Here is a 25,066-nt window from a genome sequence, read left to right on the forward strand (position 1 = left end):
ACAAATGTACATAACAGGACCACATACACTGAATATGGAGGCCAGGTCTGTTTGATGACTGAGAATCTCTCTGACTCTGTTGTCTCCTGTTCGGTTCTGTGGACAAAACATGAGATTACATTTCCTCAACCAGGGAGGGCACACACACACACACACACACACACACACACACACACACACACACACACACACACACACACACACACACACACACACACACACACACACACACACACACACACACACACACACACACACACACACACACACACACATACACACATAAGCATTAGCCTATATATTTTGAAAACAACAAGAATAAATGGGAATATGGGAGAGGAGAAATGACTAGAGACAGTGTTGTTTAACTCACTGACCAGGACCCCCTGAGTTCTTCTTACCTTTGTTCAGTAGAATAATCTCCTCTCTGAAGTCTATCAATTTATACATTGACCGGTCACTCTTCATGGACACACAGCTGGGTACAGGGGAGGCTGGTCTCTCCTGCTTGATTGGACTTCAACACAACAGAGACAAATATTGCATCTCTCATCTACTCTGAGCTCAGAGGAAACATAATAATAGTTTCATTCCAAATAAGCTCTATATCCATTTTGATAAAAGTTGGTAAATTAGATGTTATTGTTTAAAATTATAAAAGTGATAGATGTGTTTTTACTAGCTAATCGATTGTTGGCATGCGATTGTTTATTGACAGCCATGTGTTTGTTTGAAATCTATCACTTGATGGTTTCATTTCAGAGACACATAATCATGTTTTATTGCAAAATGTTAATGCAAGAGAACTTCTGTGGGGGCTATGTTCTGTCCCTTTCCATACTGCTAATGCAAGAGAACTTCTGTGGGGGCTATGTTCTGGGCTATGTTCTGTCCTTTCCATACTGCTAATGCAAGAGAACTTCTGTGGGGGCTATGTTCTGTCCCTTTCCATACTGCTAATGCAAGAGAACTTCTGTGGGGGCTATGTTCTGTCCCTTTCCATACTGCTAATGCAAGAGAGAACTTCTGTGGGGGCTATGTTCTGTCCTTTCCATACTGCTAATGCAAGAGAACTTCTGCGGGGGCTATGTTCTGGGCTATGTTCTGTCCCTTTCCATACTGCTAATGCAAAGAGAACTTTCAGGGCTATGGGGCTATGTTCTGTCCCTTTCCATACTGCTATGCAAGAGAACTTCTGTGGGGGCTATGTTCTGTCCTTTCCATACTGCTAATGCAAGAGAACTTCTGTGGGGGCTATGTTCTGTCCTTTCCATACTGCTAATGCAAGAGAACTTCTGTGGGGGCTATGTTCTGTCCCTTTCCATACTGCTAATGCAAGAGAACTTCTGTGGGGGCTATGTTCTGTCCCTTTCCATACTGCTAATGCAAGAGAACTTCTGTGGGGGCTATGTTTCTGTCCCTTTCCATACTTCTGCTAATGCAAAGAGAACTTCTTCTGGGCTATGTTCTGTCCCTTTCCATACTGCTAATGCAAGAGAACTTCCATGTTCTGGGCTATGTTCTGTCCCTTTCCATGCTAATGCAAGAGAACTTCTGTGGGGGCTATGTTCTGTCCCTTTCCATACTGCTAATGCAAGAGAACTTCTGTGGGGGCTATGTTCTGTCCTTTCCATACTGCTAATGCAAGAGTTCTGTGGGGGCTATGTTCTCTATGTTCTGTCCCTTTCCATACTGCTAATGCAAGAGAACTTCTGTGGGGGCTATGTTCTGGGCTATGTTCTGTCCCTTTCCATACTGCTAATGCAAGAGGAAAGACTGAAAAAGCCTTTAACAGACAACTGTGAATGAATATAGTGATGATTCATGTTTTTATTATCTGTTTTAATGCTCATATTTTGAAATTATACTTCATTACTATAACGATTATCAATAAGCCTGAACATTATAGTGTTATTTTTCTTGTGCATTCATTGTCAAATTCATCAACCAGCACCGAGGCAAAAATAGGTAATAAGAAGGGTTAGAGTTTCTGTATAGCACGTTGTGACATCTGCTGATTTAAAAAGGGCTGTTTAAATAAATGTGATTGATTGTTAGGTTTAGGTTTTTTAAGGCAAAAAACAGTATGGGTTTATAGCTATCTTGCTATAGACACAGGTATGTCCTTGCTGCCCTGTGGCCTTCTGCAGGTATGGCAGCATTCCTAACTCATTCGCGTCACTTGCTAGGCTCCTTAAATCAGAGGTACCAACTGCGTTCAGATCTACAAATCAATGTCAACACAAGCGAGACTTATCCATTTGGTTTGCAACTCAGTGAACCTGTACCCAGGCATAGAGTGTAGCGACTTCCCTCAAGGTTCGATGCCTACGAACAAAGATTTACCCAGGCGATGCATATCAAATTACCCATCAGCCATTTTGAAACAGAAATCGCTCGCCGTCTGCCTGTTTAACCACATCTTGAAATCGCTAGGAGGACAGCGTGTACCCAGGCATAGAGTGTAGGTCGCTTTGGGTCACCACAACGTGTACCCAGGAATAGAGTGTAGCGACTAAATAACATCGCTAGGACTTCACCACAGCGTTCACAGAATCGCTAGGATACCACAACAAATAGTGTGGTTAACCATCGCTAGTACCCAGGCATAGAGTGTAGCGACTAAATAACCATCTGTGGGCTGGGACTGTGGGTCACCACAACGTGTACCCAGGCATAGAGTGTAGCGACTAAATAGCCATCGCTGGGACTGTGGGTCACCACAACGTGTACCCAGGCATAGAGTGTAGCGACTAAATAACCATCGCTAGGACATGGGTCACCACAACGTGTACCCAGGCATAGAGTGTAGCACTAAATAGCCATCACTAGGACTGTGGGTCACCACAACGTGTACCCAGGCATAGAGTGTAGGTGCCCACTAAATAGCCATCGCTAGGACTGTGAGTCACCACAACGTGTACCCAGGCATAGAGTGTAGCGACTAAATAACCATCGCTAGGACTGTGGGTCACCACAACGTGTACCCAGGCATAGAGTGTAGTGACTAAATAACCATCGCTAGGACTGTGGGTCACCACAACGTGTACCCAGGCATAGAGTGTAGCGACTAAATAACCATCGCTAGGACTGTGGGTCACCACAACGTGTACCCAGGCATAGAGTGTAGCGACTAAATAACCATCGCTAGGACTGTGGGTCACCATCGCAACGTGTACCCAGGCAGGCCATAGAGTGTAGCACTAAATAACCATCGCTAGGACTGTGGGTCACCACAGGACGTGTACCCAGGAATAGAGTGTAGCGACTAAATAACCATCGCTAGGACTGTGGGTCACCACAACGTGTACCCAGGCATAGAGTGTAGGAGCGACTAAATAAGCCATCGCTAGGACTGTGGGTCACCACAACGTGTACCCAGGCATAGAGTGTAGCGACTAAATAGCCATCGCTAGGACTGTGGGTCACCACAACGTGTACCCAGGCATAGAGTGTAGCGACTAAATAACCATCGCTAGGACTGTGGGTCACCACAACGTGTACCCAGGCATAGAGTGTAGCGACTAAATAACCATCGCTAGGACTGTGGGTCACCACAACGTGTACCCAGGCATAGAGTGTAGCGACTAAATAACCATCGCTAGGACTGTGGGTCACCACAACGTGTACCCAGGCATGGAGTGTAGCGACTAAATAACCATCGCTAGGACTGTGGGTCACCACAACGTGTACCCAGGCATGGAGTGTAGCGACTAAATAACCATCGCTAGGACTGTGGGTCACCACGTGTACCCAGGCATAGAGTGTAGGTGCCCACTAAATAGCCATCGCTAGGACTGTGGGTCACCACAACGTGTACCCAGGCATAGAGTGTAGCGACTAAATAGCCATCGCTAGGACTGTGGGTCACCACACGTGTACCCAGGCATAGAGTGTAGGTGCCCACTAAATAGCCATCGCTAGGACTGTGGGTCACCACAACGTGTAGAGTGTAGCGACTAAATAACCATCGCTAGGACTGTGGGTCACTGTGGGTCACAACGTGTACCCAGGCATAGAGTGTAGCGACTAAATAACCATCGCTAGGACTGTGGGTCACCACAACGTGTACCCAGGCATAGAGTGTAGTGACTAAATAGCCATCGCTAGGACTGTGGGTCACCACAACGTGTACCCAGGTAGAGTGGTCACCACAGTGACTGTGGGTCACTGTGGGTCACCACAACGTGTACCCAGGCATAGAGTGTAGCGACTAAATAACCATCGCTAGGACTGTGGGTCACCACAACGTGTACCCAGGCATAGAGTGTAGGTGCCCACTAAATAACCATCACTAGGACTGTGGGTCACCACAACGTGTACCCAGGCATAGAGTGTAGCGACTAAATAGCCATCGCTAGGACTGTGGGTCACGACAACGTGTACCCAGGCATAGAGTGTAGTGACTGAATAGCCATCGCTAGGACTGTGGGTCACCACATCGTGTAACCCCAGGCACAGGGAGTGTAGCGACTAAATAACCATCGCTAGGACTGTGGGTCACCACAACGTGTACCCAGGCATAGAGTGTAGCGACTAAATAACCATCGCTAGGACTGTGGGTCACCACAACGTGTACCCAGGCATGGAGTGTAGCGACTAAATTACCATCGCTAGGACTGTGGGTCACCACAACGTGTACCCAGGCATGGAGTGTAGCGACTAAATAACCATCGCTAGGACTGTGGGTCACCACAACGTGTACCCAGGCATAGAGTGTAGCGACTAAATAACCATCGCTAGGACTGTGGGTCACCACAACGTGTACCCAGGCATGGAGTGTAGCGACTAAATAACCATCGCTAGGACTGTGGGTCACCACAACGTGTACCCAGGCATGGAGTGTAGCGACTAAATAACCATCGCTAGGACTGTGGGTCACCACAACGTGTACCCAGGCATAGAGTGTAGGTGCCCACTAAATAGCCATCGCTAGGACTGTGGGTCACCACAACGTGTACCCAGGCATAGAGTGTAGCGACTAAATAACCATCGCTAGGACTGTGGGTCACGACAACGTGTACCCAGGCATAGAGTGTAGCGACTAAATAACCATCGCTAGGACTGTGGGTCACCACAACGTGTACCCAGGCATAGAGTGTAGTGTAACCATCGCTAGGACTAAATAAGGCCTAAATCACCAACAGGCATCGCATCGCTAGGACTGTGGGTCACCACAACGTGTACCCAGGCATAGAGTGTAGTGACTAAATAACCATCGCTAGGACTGTGGGTCACCACAACGTGTACCCAGGCATAGAGTGTAGTGACTAAATAACCATCGCTAGGACTGTGGGTCACCACAACGTGTACCCAGGCATAGAGTGTAGTGACTAAATAACCATCGCTAGGACTGTGGGTCACCACAACGTGTACCCAGGCATAGAGTGTAGCGACTAAATAACCATCGCTAGGACTGTGGGTCACCACAACATGTACCCAGGCATAGAGTGTAGGTGCACACTAAATAGCCATCGCTAGGACTGTGGGTCACCACAACGTGTACCCAGGCATAGAGTGTAGGTGCCCACTAAATAGCCATCGCTAGGACTGTGGGTCACCACAACGTGTACCCAGTAGCGACTAAATAGCCATCGCTAGGCATAGAGTGTAGTTGCCCACTAAATAACCATCGCTAGGACTGTGGGTCACCACAACGTGTACCCAGGCATAGAGTGTAGGTGCCCACTAAATAACCATCGCTAGGACTGTGGGTCACCACAACGTGTACCCAGGCATAGAGTGTAGGTGCCCACTAAATAACCATCGCTAGGACTGTGGGTCACCACAACGTGTACCCAGTCATAGAGTGTAGCGACTAAATAGCCATCGCTAGGACTGTGGGTCACCACAACGTGTACCCAGGCATAGAGTGTAGCGACTAAATAGCCATCGCTAGGACTGAGGGTCACCACAACGTGTACCCAGGCATAGAGTGTAGGTGCACACTAAATAGCCATAACCTTGTTATTTTATGTTAACCAAGGTTACAAGGTTCACACAGGCAGGTGTCATTGATAACAATAGCAAAGCTGGCATTGTGACGCAGAGCAGTGGGATGGGAATAGCACGTTCAGAAGGCGTGTTGGTGCCACGGTGCTCAATAGAATTAATGAAAAATGCCCTAAAATAAGGACAGCTTTTTCGTGATTACTTCATAACTCGGGACATAAGGTAATATTATGAAACTGGGCTCCATGTCATGTGTCCAGACTACTTGAGGCGCCCCAAAAATAACTGTCGACTAACCCCATTCCGTTCAAATTTGCGCAACCACAGCATTCAAACGAGGCCAAAATGAAAACTAATAGGACTGTGGGGACTGTGTTGGCATCAACATTTGTGGTGTGAATTACGTTTCTACGCCCATGGTAATGGCCCGATAGTATTGGAGAAAAGTAGAAAAACTGTCCCCTCTGATGCTGTACGTTAAATAGCGAAGTGTCTTGACGTAACGTACAGCATGCATAATCAAATCCAACTGTATTTGTCACATGCGCCAAATGCAACAAGTGTAGACCTTACTGTGAAATGCTTATTTATAAACCCTTAACCAACAGTGCAGTTCAAGAAGTGTTAAGAAAGTATTAACCGAATAAACTGAAGTAAAACATTTAAATGAAGAGCAGCAGGGTACAAAACAAATGTTTTGTACCCAAATGTCCCTATAGGCTGTCTCAATGTTGTCGGTGATCAGGCCTACCACTGTTGTGTCTTCATCAAACTTGATGATGTTGGAGTCGTGTTTGGCCACGCAGTTGTGGTCGAACAGGGAGTACCGGAGGGACTAAGTACACTCCCTGAGGGGCCCCAGTGTTGAGGATCAGCGTGGCAGACGTGTTGTTGCCTAACCTTACCACCTGGGGGCGGCCCATCAGGAAGTCCAGGATCCAGTTGCAGAAGGAGGTGTTTAGTCCCAGGGTCCACACCTTAGTGATGAGCTTCGAGGGTACTATAGTTTTGAACGCTGAGCTGTAGTCCATGAATAGCATTCTCACATTGGTGTTCCTTTAGTCCAGGTGGGAAAGGGCAGTGTGGAGTGTGATTGAGACTGCGTAATCTTTGGATCTGTTGGGGAAGTATGCGAATTGGAGTGGTTCTAGGGTATCCAGGAAGATGCTGTTGATGTGAGCGATAACCAGCCTTTCAAAGCACTTCATGGCTACCGACGTAGCCATTCAGGCAGGTTACCTTCGCTTCCTTGGACACAGGGATTATGGTGGTCTGCTTGAGACATGTAGGTATTAGAGACTGAGTCAGGGAGAGGTTGAAAATGTCAGTGAAGACACTTGCTTATTGTCCCGGTCCTTGAAAGCGGCAGCTCTAGCCTTTAGTTCGATGCAGATGTTGCCTGTAATCCTTTGCTTCTGGTTGGGATGTGTATGTATGGTCACTGTGGGGACGACTTTGTCAATGCTCTTATTGATGAAGCCAATGACTGATGTAGTATACTCCTCAATGCCATTGGGCGAATCCCGTAACATATTCCAAAACACCCCCCAGAAAAACAGTCCTGTAGTGTAGCTTTCCGTCATCTCACCACTTCCGTATTGAGCGAGTCACTGGTACTTCCTCCTTTAGTTTTTGCTTGTAAGCAGGGATCAGGAGGACAGAGTTATAGTCAAATTGGCCAAATGGAGGGCAGGGGAGAGCTTTGTATGCATCTCTGTGTGTGGAGTAAAGGTGGTCTAGAGTTTATTTTCCTCTAGTTGCACATGTGACAAGCTGGTAAAAATTTGGTAAAACTAATTTAAGTTTGCCTGCATTAACGTTCCGGCCACTAGGAGCGCCGCTTCTAGCATTTTCTTGATTGCTTATGGCCTTGTAGAGTTGGTTTTGTGCGGTATTAGTGCCAGCAGCGGTCTGTGTTGGTAAGTAGACGGCTAAATATAATATAGATGAGAACTCTCTTGGTAGATAGTGTGGTCTACAGCTTATCATAAGGTATTCTACCAAAGGCGAGCAATACCTTGAGACTTCTTTAATATTAGACATCACACACCAGCTGTTATTTTAAAAAAAGACACACACCCCCACCCCTCGTCTTACCAGACATTGCTTCTCTGTTCTGCCGGTGCATTGAAAATCCCGCTAGCTCTATATTATCCCTGTCGTCATTCAGCCACGACTCGGTGAAACATAAGATACTACAGTTCTTTATGTCCCGTTTGTCAGATAATCGTAATAGGTCATCCATTTTATTTTCCAATGATTGCATGTTAGCAAGTAAAATGGATGGCAGTGGGAGTTTACTCGCTTGCCTACGGATTCTCAAAAGGCAGCCCGATCTGGGTCCTCTTTTCCTCCGTCTTTTCTTCACGCAAATGATGGAGATCTGGGCCTGTTCCCGGGAAAGCAGTATATCCTTCTCATCGGATTCATTAAAGGAAAAAGCTTCTTGCAGTTCGTGGTGAGTAATGCACTTTGTACATCGTGCTGTTCCGTACAATTGACCTTTTTTTAGCCTCCAAAAAAACCTAATACTTCCAGGTCAACTGTAATATGGATACCCTTGTAAAGCACAATTTCTCCTCTTTCCAGCAAAATCAATGCTATCAAACCATTACCATGACAATCAATGCTTGAATAGAAACGTAGTTCACATCCCAGATTTTGATGCCAACACAGTCGCTACAGTCACACTAGTTTCCATTGCAGCCTCGTTTGAATTTGCGGTTACACAAATTTGTACAGAATGGGGTTAGTCAACAGTAGCTTACCTAGCTGTACCGACTAACTCCACTAGCTGGCAGGTTGTTCGTCTGTCACTCGACTCGAGGATTATGACATATCCGGTGAATCACAAAATGAAACGAGGATAGCGAGTGAAAAGAATCTGGCTACACACATACTGTCCCTGACCGTAAAGAAAAAGCAAATTGAACAATAAACTTTGGTGTCTCAACACAGTAACGAACTCCGTTATTCCCCTATTGCCTAATAATTATATAGATGTATGTGTGTGTGTGCTGGCAAAGATGTGTGTGTGTGTGTGTGTGTGGTGTGTGGTGTGTGGTGTGTGGTGTGGTGTGTTGTGTGGTGTGTGTTGTGTGGTGTGTGTGTGTGTGTGTGCTGGTGAGACATCCACATATAACAGTCAAATATACTGGATACAAACATTTCATTCCAGCAATATAGTGTTTTGCAAAACAAAATTTCATACACAAATCAATGAATTAAAATCTTTTTTTTTTTTAAATCAATATTTTACAGATACATGAATGTTCCCCATAAGCAATCGTTTCTGATGAAAAATAACGTGATTTTTTGTTGTTGATATAAGGTTTTAGAAATAAACTCTATATAGGTTCTTATGTAATATTGTCATCTCACCTCTTAGCTTTGGTGTCATGTTCTCCAGAGAGACTCATTTTAGCGGCAGGGCCCCCCTCCTCTTTCTCCCCAGAGAGACTCATTTTAGCGGCAGGTACCCCCTCCTCTTTCTCCCCAGAGAGACTCATTTTAGAGACAGGGCCCCCTCCTCTCTCTTCCCAGAGAGACTCATTTCAGAGCACTGACCCCTAAACAGAGATCCAACATGTTGGTTGTGGTTAACACAGTGACAAATAATTATTGAAGTTAAATTATTCTCTTTTATTCATTATCTCTTAGAAATAAAACATTTACTGACAGACACATCCAAACAGTCAGGTGATTTAATGCATCACATGAACATGTAGTGGTGACTGATATGTTTCACCTCTTCTCCATGTAGAGAAACTATTGATAATAATATCTCACTTTCTCCGTTAATCATTTCACTCATTCTAGTGTGTTGCTTTGTTCAACAGGTATGCTATTATTATGCTATTAATACATTTAATTCATAATAACAATGTTAAGAGAAGTATGTTCAGTGCTTTCATACCAAATTACACAAAGAGCAGGAAATCATGGACATTTTGAAAACAACACGTTCCGATATTCTGAAAGATGATTTAGAACTATGATAAATTAACATTTTTACAAATGGTAAAATAACCAGATATACGAATCCTATAATACGATATACGAACAATATGTTTTTCAATTTTATCGTCAACACCCAGTTAGCGCCATTTTGTATGATTGAACTGTCACGTAGCTGTCGCAGGTGAAATTGACTGTTAGATCTGATTGTTTTAATTTCATTCACTAGTAAAATAACAACATACACTTAATGTCTCTACACACTTTATAATAATCCCTGGGAAGATTCTTACCTTGTAGGCTGAATTCACAACCAGAACATGTCAAGTCATTGAGATATTTTCCGTTGTGCTGAGAGAGCACCTTCCTGATGTCAAGTGTCTCTGTATCTATGTTCTATGTACAGTTGATCTTTGGATGCAATAATATCTGGTCAAAGTCTAGTGACACGACACCATAGAATATCATAACCATAACAGTAGTTTAACTTTTGGCCTGGAAAGGCTATGGCATATTATAACATGTAGAATCATTATGATGATCCAGGTTCATATTATAACATGTAGAATCATTATGATGATCCAGGTTCATACAATAACATGTATAATCAATATGATGATCCAGGATCATACTATAACATGTAGAATCATTATGATGATCCAGGATCATACTATAACATGTAGAATCATTATGATGGATCCAGGTTCATACTATAACATGTAGAATCATTATGATGATCCAGGTTCATATTATAACATGTAGAATCATTATGATGATCCAGGTTCATACTATAACATGTAGAATCATTATGATGGATCCAGGTTCATACTATAACATGTAGAATCATTATGATGATCCAGGATCATACTATAACATGTAGAATCATTATGATGGATCCAGGTTCAACATATCTCTAATTTTGAAGTATACAGTTGGGTCCCAAATTATTAACACCCTTGATAAAGAGTAGCAAAAATGACTGTATAAAATACATGATTCAAAGACTGAAATATATTGCATGCTCAAACAAAATGGGAAAATTAAATGATTTTAAGCTAATACAATTGCTCAGAGAAAGAGATTTTGTTTAAGAAATGAATAATTATTTTCTCAAAAAGGTAGGGGTCAAAAATTACTCCCCTTCAACACCTCACCCCCCCATTTATTTAACTCGTCAAGTCAGTTAAGAACAAATTCATATTTTTCATGACGGCCTAGGAACAGTGGGTTAACTGTCAGGACCCGGTTACGAACCCGGGTCTCCGGAGTGAGAAACAGTCACTTAACCAACTGAGCCACGAATAGTCAGCAGAACCTAGAATATGAGGCAGACACAGCAGTACTTGAGACTGTGTATTTAATAAAGTAAAAAGTGAAGTCCTTCAGGAAAACATGTAACTCCACAAGCTCAAAAGGAATTCCACAAGAACAAGGCAATCCACAAGGTAATCCTCCAAGACAAAAAGGCAAATCCACAAGGTGGTAGGTATAGCACAAAAAGCCTCAAAAGATACTCAAAAATAAATAAACAAGAACAAAAACAGAATTCCACAAGAGCGTCCACCGGGATCAACAAGAGCACACAGAACACTAGGGATGGGTGCTAACATACAAACACAGAGCAAAGAACTGAGGGAAACCAAGGGTTTAAATACAATCAGGGAAAACGAGGCACAGGTGCAAATAATAATGGGGATCAAGGGAAAGCAAAAGGTCAAAAAGCACAATGGGGGCATCTAGTGACCAAAAATCGGAACAACCCTGGCCAAATCCTGACATTAACTGCCTTGTTCAGGGGCAGAATGGCAGTTTCTTTCCTTGTCAGCTCAGGGATTCGATCTTGCAACCTTTCGGTTACTGGCCCAACGCTCTAACCACTAGGCTACCTGATGCCCCTACACTCTAACCACTAGTCTACCTGCCGGCCCTACACTCTAACCACTAGGCTACCTGCCGCCCCTACACTTTAACCACTAGGCTACCTGCCGCCCCTACACTCTAACCACTAGGCTACCTGCCGCCCCTACACTCTAACCACTAGGCTACCTGCCGCCCCTACACTCTAACCACTAGTCTACCTGCCGCCCCTACACTCTAACCACTAGGCTACCTGCCGCCCCTACACTCTAACCACTAGGCTATCTGCCGCCCCTACACTCTAACCACTAGACTACCTGCCTCCACCTTGCATGGAAACAGCACTAAGACTTTTTCTTAAATGTTTTATGAGTCGGAGAACACATTGGGGTGATCTTAGACCATTCCTCCATACAGAATCCTCCCAGATGGCCAACTACAGGAAGGTAACATACAGATAAACACACAATAACAAAACAGAACTTGTCAAATCAGTAAGATGTTCCTATGTGCTGAGAAAGAAACCTTGGGAAAGGTTTATTCACCTTCCCAATGTCAAGTGACTTTGTGTCATTTTTGTTACTGATTGACTTAGGATACCATCACATCTGTTAAAGTCTAGTGTCATTGACCCAAGGTAAGCATCATCTGAAAACCAGTTTAACCTACTGATGAGAAAATCCATGGGTTTACAATAAAATCGCTGTGTCGCTACCGCTTTCCTGCAGTCAGATGACCGAGTGGCCTCATGGGTGGAGTGTTAACATTTTTCATAATTAATAAACAGAATTACATTTTTAAATCAGAAAATACAATGTTTGGTTTTGTTATAATTCAGTCTTCTGTGATGTATATACATTTTAGATTTGGAATGTAAATCAAATTGGAATATATTTCAACTCTATATCTGACAAGGTAAACATTTAAACCCATAACCATGTGTGTGATGTGTATACTTTTGTTTCAAAGTAGATTTGTTTAAGACCCAGAAACACTCTGTGTGGCCTGATTTAGCCCACTGCAGTACAAGGTTAATCATTAAAACAATACGGTATGAACAACAAGCAGTCGCCAGGACCAGTGACTCAAGTCTGAGGATCCATTCCAAATGGCACCTTATTCCCTTCATAGTGCACTACATTTGACTAGGGCCCATAGGGCTGCGTGGTGCACTACTTTTGACTAGGGCCCATAGGGCTGTGTGGTGCACTACCTTTGACTAGGGCCCATAGTGCTGTGTGGTGCACTACCTTTGACTAGGGCCCATAGGGCTGTGTGGTGCACTACCTTTGACTAGGGCCCATAGGGCTGTGTAGTGCACTACCTTTGACTAGGGCCCATAGGGCTGTGTGGTGCACTACCTTTGACTAGGGCCCATAGGGCTGTGTGGTGCACTACTTTTGACTAGGGCCCATAGGGCTGTGTGGTGCACTACCTTTGACTAGGGCCCATAGGGCTGTGTGGTGCACTACCTTTGATTAGGGCCCATAGGGCTGTGTAGTGCACTACCTTTGACTAGGGCCCATAGGGCTGTGTGGTGCACTACCTTTGACTAGGGCCCATAGGGCTGTGTGGTACACTACCTTTGACTAGGGCCCATAGGGCTGTGTGGTGCACTACCTTTGACTAGGGCCCATAGGGCTGTGTAGTGCACTACCTTTGACTAGGGCCCATAGGGCTGTGTGGTGCACTACCTTTGACTAGGGCCCATAGGGCTGTGTGGTGCACTACCTTTGACTAGGGCCCATAGGGCTGTGTTGTGCACTACCTTTGACTAGGGCCCATAGGGCTGTGTAGTGCACTACCTTTGACTAGGGCCCATAGGGCTGTGTTGTGCACAACCTTTGACTATCGCCCATAGGGCTGTGTGGTGCACTACCTTTGACTAGGGCCCATAGGGCTGTGTGGTACACTACCTTTGACTAGGGCCCATAGGGCTGTGTTGTGCACTACCTTTGACTAGGGCCCATAGGGCTGTGTGGTGCACTACCTTTGACTAGGGCCCATAGGGCTGTGTGGTACACTACCTTTGACTAGGGCCCATAGGGCTGTGTAGTGCACTACATTTGACTAGGGCCCATAGGGCTGTGTAGTGCACTACCTTTGACTAGGGCCCATAGGGCTGTGTTGTGCACTACATTTGACTAGGGCCCATAGGGCTGTGTAGTGCACTACCTTTGACTAGGGCCCATAGGGCTGTGTGGTGCACTACCTTTGACTAGGGCCCATAGGGCTGTGTAGTGCACTACCTTTGACTAGGGCCCATAGGGCTGTGTGGTGCACTACCTTTGACTAGGGCCCATAGGGCTGTGTGGTGCACTACCTTTGACTAGGGCCCATAGGGCTGTGTGGTGCACTACCTTTGACTAGGGCCCATAGGGCTGTGTGGTACACTACCTTTGACTAGGGCCCATAGGGCTGTGTTGTGCACTACCTTTGACTAGGGCCCATAGGGCTGTGTGGTGCACTACCTTTGACTAGGGCCCATAGGGCTGTGTGGTACACTACCTTTGACTAGGGCCCATAGGGCTGTGTAGTGCACTATCTTTGACTAGGGCCCATAGGGCTGTGTAGTGCACTACCTTTGACTAGGGCCCATAGGGCTGTGTGGTACACTACCTTTGACTAGGGCCCCCAGACTCCTGAACCCGACAGCACATCCTACAGACTCAATAGACCCACCACACATGTTATCCTCCTGAACCCCACAGCACATCCTCTCACGACAGACTCAATAGACTCCTGAACCCCACAGCACATCCTCTCACGACAGACTCAATAGACTCCTGAACCCGACAGCACATCCTCTCACGACAGACTCAATAGACTCCTGAACACCACAGCACATCCTCTCACGACAGACTCAATAGACTCCTGAACACCACAGCACATCCTCTCACGACAGACTCAATAGACTCCTGAACCCGACAGCACATCCTCTCACGACAGACTCAGACTCCTGAACCCGACAGACATCCCTGACAGACTCAATAGACTCCTGAACCCCACACACACAGCAGACATCCTCTCACGACAGACTCAATAGACTCCTGAACCCGACAGCACATCCTCTCACGACAGACTCAATAGACTCCTGAACCCGACAGCACATCCTCTCACGACAGACTCAATAGACTCCTGAACCCACAGCACATCCTCTCACGACAGACTCAATAGACTCCTGAACCCCACAGCACATCCTCTCACGACAGACTCAATAGACTCTGAACCCCACAGCACATCCTCTCACGACAGACTCAATAGACTCCTGAACCCGACAGCACATCCTCTCGACAGACAGACTCAATAGACTCCTGAACCCCACAGCACATCCTCTCATGACAGACTCAATAGACTCCTGAACACCCAACACATCCTCTCACGACAGACTCAATAGACTCCTGAACCCCACAGCACATCCTCTCACAGACAGACTCAATAGACACTCCTGAACACCACAGCACATCCTCTCACGACAGACTCAATAGACACCTGAACCCACAGCACATCCTCTCACGACAGACTCAATAGACTCCTGAACACCACAACACATCCTCTCACGACAGACTCAATAGACTCCTGAACCCCACAGCACATCCTCTCACGACAGACTCAATAGACTCCTGAACCCGACAGCACATCCTCTCACGACAGACTCAATAGACTCCTGAACCCCACAGCACATCCTCTCACGACAGACTCAATAGACTCCTGAACCCCACAGCACATCCTCTCACGACAGACTCAATAGACTCCTGAACACCACAGCACATCCTCTCACGACAGACTCAACTCCTGAACACCACAGACATCCTCTGACAACTCCTGAACACCACAGCACATCCTCTCACGACAGACTCAATAGACACCTGAACCCCACAGCACATCCTCTCACGACAGACTCAATAGACTCCTGAACCCCACAGCACATCCTCTCATGACAGACTCAATAGACACCTGAACACCACAGCACATCCTCTCACGACAGACTCAATAGACACCTGAACCCCACAGCACATCCTCTCACGACAGACTCAATAGACACCTGAACACCACAGCACATCCTCCCACGACAGACTCAATAGACTCCTGAACCCACACAGCACATCCTCATCACGACAGACTCAATAGACACCTGAACCCCACAGCACATCCTCTCACGACAGACTCAATAGACTCCTGAACCCCACAGCACATCCTCTCACGACAGACTCAATAGACTCCTGAACCCCACAGCACATCCTCTCACGACAGACTCAATAGACTCCTGAACCCGACAGCACATCCTCTCACGACAGACTCAATAGACTCCTGAACCCCACAGCACATCCTCTCACGACAGACTCAATAGACTCCTGAACCCCACAGCACATCCTCTCACGACAGACTCAATAGACTCCTGAACCCCACAGCACATCCTCTCACGACAGACTCAATAGACTCCTGAACCCCACAGCACATCCTCTCACGACAGACTCAATAGACTCCTGAACCCACAGCACAGCACATCCTCTCACGACAGACTCAATAGACTCCTGAACCCCGACAGCACATCCATCTCACGACAGACTCAATAGACTCCTGAACCCGACAGCACATCCTCTCATGACAGACTCAATAGACTCCTGAACACCACAGCACATCCTCTCACGACAGACTCAATAGACACCTGAACACCACAGCACATCTCTCTCATGACAGATCCTCTCAACAGACTCAATAGACTCCTGAACACAGCACATCCTCTCACGACATACTCAATAGACTCCTGAACACAGCACATCCTCTCACGACAGACTCAATAGACTGAACACCACAGCACATCCTGAAACTCAATAGACTGACAGCACATCCTCTCATGACAGACTCAATAGACTCCTGAACACCACAGCACATCCTCTCATGACAGACTCAATAGACTCCTGAACCCCACAGCACATCCTCTCACGACAGACTCAATAGACTCCTGAACCCCCAGCACACAGACAGACATCCTCTCACTCACGACAGACTCAATAGACTCCTGAACACCACAGCACATCCTCTCACGACAGACTCAATAGACTCCTGAACCCCACAGCACATCCTCTCACGACAGACTCAATAGACTCCTGAACACCACAGCACATCCTCTCACGACAGACTCAATAGACACCTGAACACCACAGCACATCCTCTCATGACAGACTCAATAGACTCCTGAACACAGCACATGAACACCACAGCACATCCTCTCACGACAGACTCAATAGACTCCTGAACACAGCACATCCTCTCACGACAGACTCAATGAACCCCACAGCACATCCCTGAGACACTCCTGAACCCCACAGCACATCCTCTCACGACAGACTCAATAGACTCCTGAACCCACAGCACATCCTCTCATGACAGACTCAATAGACTCCTGAACCCCACAGCACATCCTCTCATGACAGACTCAATAGACTCCTGAACCCGACAGCACATCCTCTCACGACAGACTCAATAGACTCCTGAACCCACAGCACATCCTCTCACGACAGACTCAATAGACTCCTGAACCCACAGCACATCCTCAGACAGACTCAATAGACTCCTGAACACCACAGCACATCCTCTCACGACAGACTCAATAGACTCCTGAACACCACAGCACATCCACGACAGACTCAATAGACTCCTGACCACATCAGGGTTTCATTTTGTTACCGTGAATGTAAGAATGACAAACTAACAGAACTGTGTTTTAGTCACCCTCTAGTGGTAGGTGGTTATAATGTCTGAACACAGGACATCATTTTGCATTCTCAAACTAACTCTGGTGTGTGTGTGTGTGGTGATAATGTGTGTGTGTGTGTGTGTGTGTGTGTGTGTGTGTGTGTGTGGCCTTCTGTAGGCCTGCCAGGCTGTTAGGTTAATGGACTATTGAAACCTACTGAGAATCTGCCATACAGGGGGAGCTACAAATGAATATGATTCATATGTTTTAAAAAAATATGGAAAAAAGCATTAAACCGTGTTAAACACATATCCATGTATGTTGTTCTCTCTCTGTTTGCAGGACTAGAAATAGGGTTCAATCCGGCCAATACAGACAGAGAATTAATTATATATCCTCAAACTATATATCCAAGCCCTGGCCTTAGTTATCTGTGTTATTTTGGTTAGGCCATGGTGTGACATGGGTGATTTATGTGTTTCGTCTTGTCTAGGGGTTTATTAGATTTATGGGGTTGTGTTCAGTGTCGTTGTCTAGGTAAGTCTATGACTGTTTCGGTTTTGCCACGTTTTCTTATTTTGTGTTTGTATAGTGTTTACATTTTCGTCTTTATTTAAGATGCTTAACAATAACCACGCTGCATTTTGGTCCATCTTTAACCCAACCTAAAAAGGCTCTATTTCAATATATCAACTCACACAAAAATGTTCATTAATTATAATCCACATAATAATTCACATTTCCTGATGCTGCAGGAATATTTTCTCAAATTAAGATCCTGTATGTTTAAATGTACTGGGTGAAAAAGGTGATTGTGATTCTACAAAGAATGAGTCTCTAGATTCCCTTGCTGCTCTGGGGAAATAATGAAATGGTTGCTATGGTGATTTAAACTAGGAGTGGTTTAAACTAGGAGTGATTTAAACTAGGAGTGGTTTAAACTAGGAGTGGTTTAAACTAGGAGTGGTTTAAACTAGGAGTGGTTTAAACTAGGAGTGGTTTAAACTAGGAGTGGTTTAAACTAGGAGTGGTTTAGACTTGGAGTGGTTTAAACTAGGAGTGGTTTAAACTAGGAGTGGTTTAAACTAGGAGTGGTTTAAACTTGGAGTGGTTTAAACTAGGAGTGGTTTAAACTAGGAGTGGTTTAAACTAGGAGTGGTTTAAACTAGGAGTGGTTTAAACTAGGAGTGGTAAAAACTTGGAGTGGTTTAAACTAGGAGTGGTTTATGGGGCTATGGGAAATACTGCCCCCTTTTGGATGAATTGTGTGCCCAAAGTAAACTAAACAAAGAAACTGTCAAAAATTGCTAATATATGCATATAATAATAATTATTGAATAGAAAACACTCTAAAGCTTCTAAAACCGTTCGAATTATGTCTGTATGTAAAGCAGAACTCACAGGGCAGCCATTCTCCCAAACTCTCTCTCCCTCCTTAGAAAATTCCTCCAACTTTGACGTCATCGCCCCCACCCTTGCCAACCAGCTATGGCTCTGGGAACAGTTTCTATTTCTTCAGCGGCTCCCGTCTTACAGTGAGACGTGCAACGGAGAAAATAGCACGAGCTTTGACTGCTTGGTGGGCCAAATACTGAGGTGTCACGAGTTTTCAGGAGCGCGCTCTGGAAAAACGGACGTTTTTTTCCAAACTGGTTGAAGTGAGTTCGTTACGTTTGATTTAATCGCCAATTGTTTTGTACGTTAAAAACATCCTAAAGCTTGATTCTGCATTTAGTTTGACCAGTTTAGTCGACATATAATATGTCAATTTGAAGTTTTGATGCGCAATTTTCGTGATCAGAAGTCCTTTTGGGGTAATTCACCTGAAGATGTTAGCTTTTGCTAATACAAAGACACACCAACTGCAACCAAACGTTATATTAGGTAAGTATAACTCCTTCCACGGCATTCTTGTCGAAGACCATCAAAGGTAAGGGAATATTTATGTTATAAAATTGTATTTTTGTCGAATCCAACATAGTAGAGAAATAATGCTAATGGCTGAGCGCCGTCTCAGATTATTGAATAGTGAACGAATTCTGTAACGTTAAAAATAAATGTAACACAGCGTTTGCATTAAGAAGAAGTGTATCTTTCTAAATATATGTAGAACATGTATATTTAGTCAAAGTTTATGATGTTTATTGCTGTTATCTGGCGTTAGCTGCTGGAGATATTTATAATTTCTCCGGTCATTTCTGCTGCATTTTTTGAACATGGCTCAATGTAAATGGAGATTTATGGATATAAATTGCATATTATTGAAAAAAACATAAATGTACTGTGTAACATGTGCTATTACTGTCATCTGATGAAGATTTTCAAAAGGTTAGTGAATTATTTTTCTTTTAATCCTGCGTTTGTGATTGTGCTATTTTGCATAGCCATGTGGCTACATATTGTATGTTTCCCTAGTGGTGGTTTAACATAAATATGTGCTATGTTTTCGCTGTAAAACATTTTACAATTCTGACATGCTGGGTAGATGAACAAGGTGTTTATCTTTCATTTAAGCTATTGGACTTGTTAATGTGTGGAGGTTAAATATTTTTAAGAATATTTTTGCTTTCCCTGCGCCACCGTTGTGGGCTGAAGGGGGGGGGGGTGTTCCTAGTTGGGAACCCGTAGCCCCACTAGGAGTGGTTTAAACTAGGAGTGGTTATCTCCCAACTCTGAGGACATGTCATTTGTTACATTTCACCCAATGGATGAAGGCAGCTAGAAGGCTGAACCCAGAAGACAACTCTAAATCAACACTTACTGATATTATCCTAACATCCTTTACTCATATTCTAGTGTTGCTTTATTCAACGGGTGTCAGAAAGCCTATGATATCAATAGAGTAGCGAACAGCAGGGCAGGGAAGCGAACCCGGGTCGATGGTGGGAAAGGCAAACACCCTACGCACCAATAGGGTTAACCCACATGTTGGGAGTTGTAATGTGGCTCACTCTGCCCCCTCCAAACAGGAAGACGCCTACTCAGCCCCCTCACACGTCCAGGCCTTGCGTTCTGATGACCTTACAGACACCATTCCATTCTGACACCAATGTAGCGAACAGCAGGGCAGGGAAGCAAACCCGGGTTGATCGTGTGAAAGGCAATCACCATATGCATTCATTCATTGGCCCCAACAGGGTTACTTGGTTGGTATTGTGACCAACGTTCCCACTAAGCTGAGCCCGTGCTCAGGCTCGCAGCCCCAGAGGAAATATCAGAGTGCGCAGAAAAACAGGAGATAGAACTTCGCTGAACTTTCTAGAGTTTTCACCGTTAGTTATCACCATCAACGGTTCCCTTCACTGTGGGAATTGTGATCGTATCAATGCAATATTAGCCACATACAGTACCAGTCAAATGTTTGAACACACCTCCTCATTCAAGGGTTGTTCTTTATTTGTACTATATTCCACATTGTAGAATAATAGTGAAGACATCACAACTATGAAATAACACATAGGGAATCATGTAGTAACCAAAAAAGTGTTAAACAAATGAAAATATATTTTATATTTGAGATTCTTCAAAGTAGCCACCCTTTGCCTCAGCTTTGGACACGCTTGGCAGTGTCGTATTTTGAAACATGCTTGAATAAACTAAGCAGCCAATGGGCAGAGGGTAGCATCATGTGTCTGATTCTCTGTAGTAATGGTGTGGGAATAATGATGTGTTTTAATTAGGAAAGTGTCTTCTTGCATCAAACACAACAACATTTTCAGTCACCTCCTTGTGTGAAGGACAAGTAGATCAACAGGTTCATGTGAAGCTCTGCATGTTTTTTTCTCATGGAATGAAGACTTACATTAAACACCACACATTGGCTGCTCCTGCAGACTGATTGATAGAACATCTATTTCCATGTTAAATGTTATTGGATGCCTTTTTTACATTGTTTTTGATGGTAGGCCACTCTGGTAGGCCTATGTTGTGATCAAATAGCCTTCTTGGTCACTGTTAAAACTGTGGTCAGCCTCAGTGTTCACAGTAAACGCACGTTGGAAGTTGTATAGATCACTACACTGTAGTAGAACTATGATACAATTACATTTATCAAATGTAGAATTATGATGAATGAATGTTGTATATATTGAATTGACTGGAGGTTGGTGGCACCTTAATTGGGGAGGACGGGCTTGTGGTAATGGCTGGAGTGGAACAGGTGGAACGTCCTCCCCCCAGCAGCCTCCACTGATTGAATTTGCTCACGTCCAGTTAGCGCCATTTTGTATGATTAAACTGTCAAGTCATTATATATTTTCCCTTCTGCTGAGAGCACCTTCCTGATGACTAGCGCTCTGTACACTCCTATGGAGGAGGCTTTGAGCTGGAATGTGAAGCTAACTGAAGATAGCTAACTTTAGAAAACCAGTATATCCAGCTTGCATCATAGTACACCTCTCAGTTTACGTTCAGGTTTCAGCATCAACAACCGAGTCATAGGCCACTACCTGGGTCGTATTCATTAGTTTACACCGCAGCCACAAGTTTTGCAACAATGCAGAAACTATTTGCTCCAAACGCCGTACAAGGTGACCTAAACGGTTTAAGTTGCCAAACGTTTTGCTATGGTGAGCTCCAATGAATACACACAACTGATTTTGAGGAAGTGTAAGTTGCTGTTAGTCTTTCCACAATATCTAACTGTCTCTCTTTCACACAAAATACTTTCCTGAGTGAAAAGAGATAACAGTAGATTAAAAAGAGAAAATTATTGTTTGTTGTTTGTTGTGTTTTAAGCCTGTTTTGAGAAGACCAGAAGATAGGCCTATGATACTGTAAGAGATCACCCTGGGGAACACAGATGGGCACGGAACCAATCCCTCCCCGCATCTAATTTACATCAAATACATTTTAATGAGAGTAGGACTATTATAACACTCTGTCTACCAAAAATATAAACTATATCAATATACATAACAATATCATCAACTATATGAATATATATAACAATATCATCAACTTTATTAACACATAACAATATCATCAACTATATGAATACACACAACAATATCATCAACTATATGAATACACATAACAATATCATCAACTATATTAACACACAACAATATCATCAACTATATGAATACACACAACACTATCATCACCTATATGAATACCCACAACAATATCATCAACTATATGAATACATATAACAATATCATCAACTATATTAACACACAACAATATCATCAACTATATGAATACACACAACACTATCATCACCTATATTAATACACACAACACTATCATCACCTGTATTAATACCCACAACAATCGTCTTACCTTTAATTTCTCTCAACAGAAGCAGATTCTGGAATGATCACTCGGTCATCGAAATATACTTTTGTTTTCTCATCTAATTTACATATCAGGTTCTGCCTGTTCTCTCTCTCTCTCCCTCTCCCTCTCTCTCTCTCTCTCTCTCTCTCTCTCTCACACACACACACAGATAAGGCCAACCAATGGAACAAAAGATAAGATAAAAATGTCAATGTAGACCAGCATAAAGTACAACAGATCTATGTCAATGTAGACCAGCATAAAGTACAAGAACAGATCTATGTCAATGTAGACCAGCATAAAGTACAACAACAGATCTATGTCAATGTAGACCAGCATAAAGTACAAGAACAGATGGATTGCAGTGATGAGCGACATACCCTTACAGGTATCTGACAAAATAGAGTAAACACCAACACAGTGTCTTAACAGGGCGTTTTGCCACCATGAGCCGCCAGAACAATGCTCCTTGGTGTAGATACGCCTTGAAATACATTCTACAAGTGTCTGGAACTCTATTGGAGGGATGCAACATCATTCCTCCACAAGAAACTCCGTCATTTGGTGTTTTGTTGATGGTGGTGGAATATACTGTCTCAGGCGCCGCTACAGGATCTCCCAGTAGTGTTCAATTGGGTTGGGACCTGGTTACTGAGACAACCATGGCATATCGTGAAACATCAGCAAGTTGAGCAGTCTTCGCCACTGAAGCTCTTGCCAAACATTTGTCACGGAAGCTCCTGGCAAGCACTTCCCGAGCAGGATCGCAGTTTCTCCTAATAGCATCTCCTCTCTCCCCAGGGTTGAAGCTTCTCTCTTCCCAGGGGTAGAAACTCCTCTCTCCTCTCTCCCCAGGGGTAGAAACTCCTCTCTCCCCAGGGGTAGAAACTCCTCTCTCCCCAGGGTTGAAGCTCCTCTCTCCCCAGGGGTAGAAACTCCCTCTCTCCCCAGGGGTAGAAACTCCTCTCTCCCCAGGGTTGAAGCTCCTCTCTCCCCAGGGGTAGAAACTCCTCTCTCCTCTCTCCCCAGGGTTGAAACTCCTCTCTCCCCAGGGTTGAAACTCCTCTCTCCCCAGGGTTGAAACTCCTCTCTCCCCAGGGTTGAAACTCCTCTCTCCCCAGGGTTGAAACTCCTCTCTCCCCAGGGGTAGCAGCTCCTCTCTCCCCAGGGTTGAAGCTCCTCTCCCCAGGGGTAGAAACTCCTCTCTCCCCAGGGTTGAAACTCCTCTCTCCCCAGGGTTGAAACTCCTCTCTCCCCAGGGTTGAAACTCCTCTCTCCCCAGGGGTTGAAACTCCTCTCTCCCCAGGGGTAGAAACTCCTCTCTCCCCAGGGGTAGAAACTCCTCTCTCCCCAGGGGTAGAAACTCCTCTCTCTCCAGAGGTAACAATAGTGGTAGTCGGTGGAGGTGGTTGTAGCTGCGACTGGAGTGGGCTGTCCATGAACTTTTCTAGGATTTGAAGACATTGGGGGCTTAGTCCACAGTCATTATGGGGGTCAGGGGCGTTTCAACAGCTTAATGCATGAATTTGGTGAACTTTGAGATTGAGAGATTAGATATTTTTCAGGTAATTTGCATCTTCCCGTCTGCCATTGCAGACACTGTCAGTACTCTATTACAGCTGGTACTGTGTGTCTCTCTACTCTGGAACACACTACTCTGGAACACACTACTCTGGAACACACTACTCTGGAACACTCTCTACTCTGGAACACTCTCTACTCTGGAACACTCTCTACTCTGGAACACTCTCTACTCTGGAACACTCTCTACTCTGGAATACTCTCTACTCTGGAACACTCTCTACTCTGGATTTACTCTGGAACTCTCTACTCTGGAACACTCTTACTCTGGAACACTCTCTACTCTGGAACACTCTCTACTCTGGAACTCTCTACTCTGGAACACTCTCTACTCTGGAACAACTCTGGAACACTCTCTACTGGAACACTCTCTACTCTGGAACACTCTCTACTCTGGAACACTCCTCTGGAACACTCTCTACTCTGGAACACTCTCTACTCTGGAACACTCTCTACTCTGGAACACTCTCTACTCTGGAACACTCTCTACTCTGGAACACTCTCTACTCTGGAACGCTCTCTACTCTGGAACACTCTCTACTCTGGAACACTCTCTCCTCTAAAACACTCTCTCCTCTAAAACACTCTCTACTCTGGAACACTCTCTACTTTGGAACACTCTACTCTGGAACATATACATCTACAGTGTTTTGCCAAAAACCACTCAACAACTTCAAACATACACTCTGACCTCTCCAAACAGCCAAACTGATTCAAAATCCCACAGTACACAAAGTC

The 25,066-nt window shown here is 44.7% G+C and overlaps 1 long non-coding RNA gene across 3 annotated transcripts; it reads right to left on the reverse strand.

Moving 5' to 3' along the window:
• Positions 1-28: 28 nt before the first annotated feature.
• Positions 29-22,864, reverse strand: LOC135533553 (uncharacterized). 3 transcript variants are annotated; one of them, XR_010454551.1, is made up of 4 exons: positions 22,751-22,864; positions 9,334-9,521; positions 402-517; positions 29-96 (listed from the first exon to the last, which is right to left on the reverse strand). It is a non-coding gene; the product is annotated as an uncharacterized LOC135533553 (long non-coding RNA). The 3 variants fall into 3 exon arrangements; XR_010454550.1 differs by lacking the exon at positions 22,751-22,864 and adding an exon at positions 10,203-11,442; XR_010454552.1 differs by lacking the exon at positions 22,751-22,864 and adding an exon at positions 9,869-11,442.
• Between the last annotated feature and the right edge of the window lie 2,202 nt (positions 22,865-25,066).

Source organism: Oncorhynchus masou, unplaced genomic scaffold (genome assembly GCF_036934945.1).
Source record: "Oncorhynchus masou masou isolate Uvic2021 unplaced genomic scaffold, UVic_Omas_1.1 unplaced_scaffold_2445, whole genome shotgun sequence".
Classification (NCBI taxonomy): Eukaryota; Metazoa; Chordata; class Actinopteri; order Salmoniformes; family Salmonidae; genus Oncorhynchus; species Oncorhynchus masou.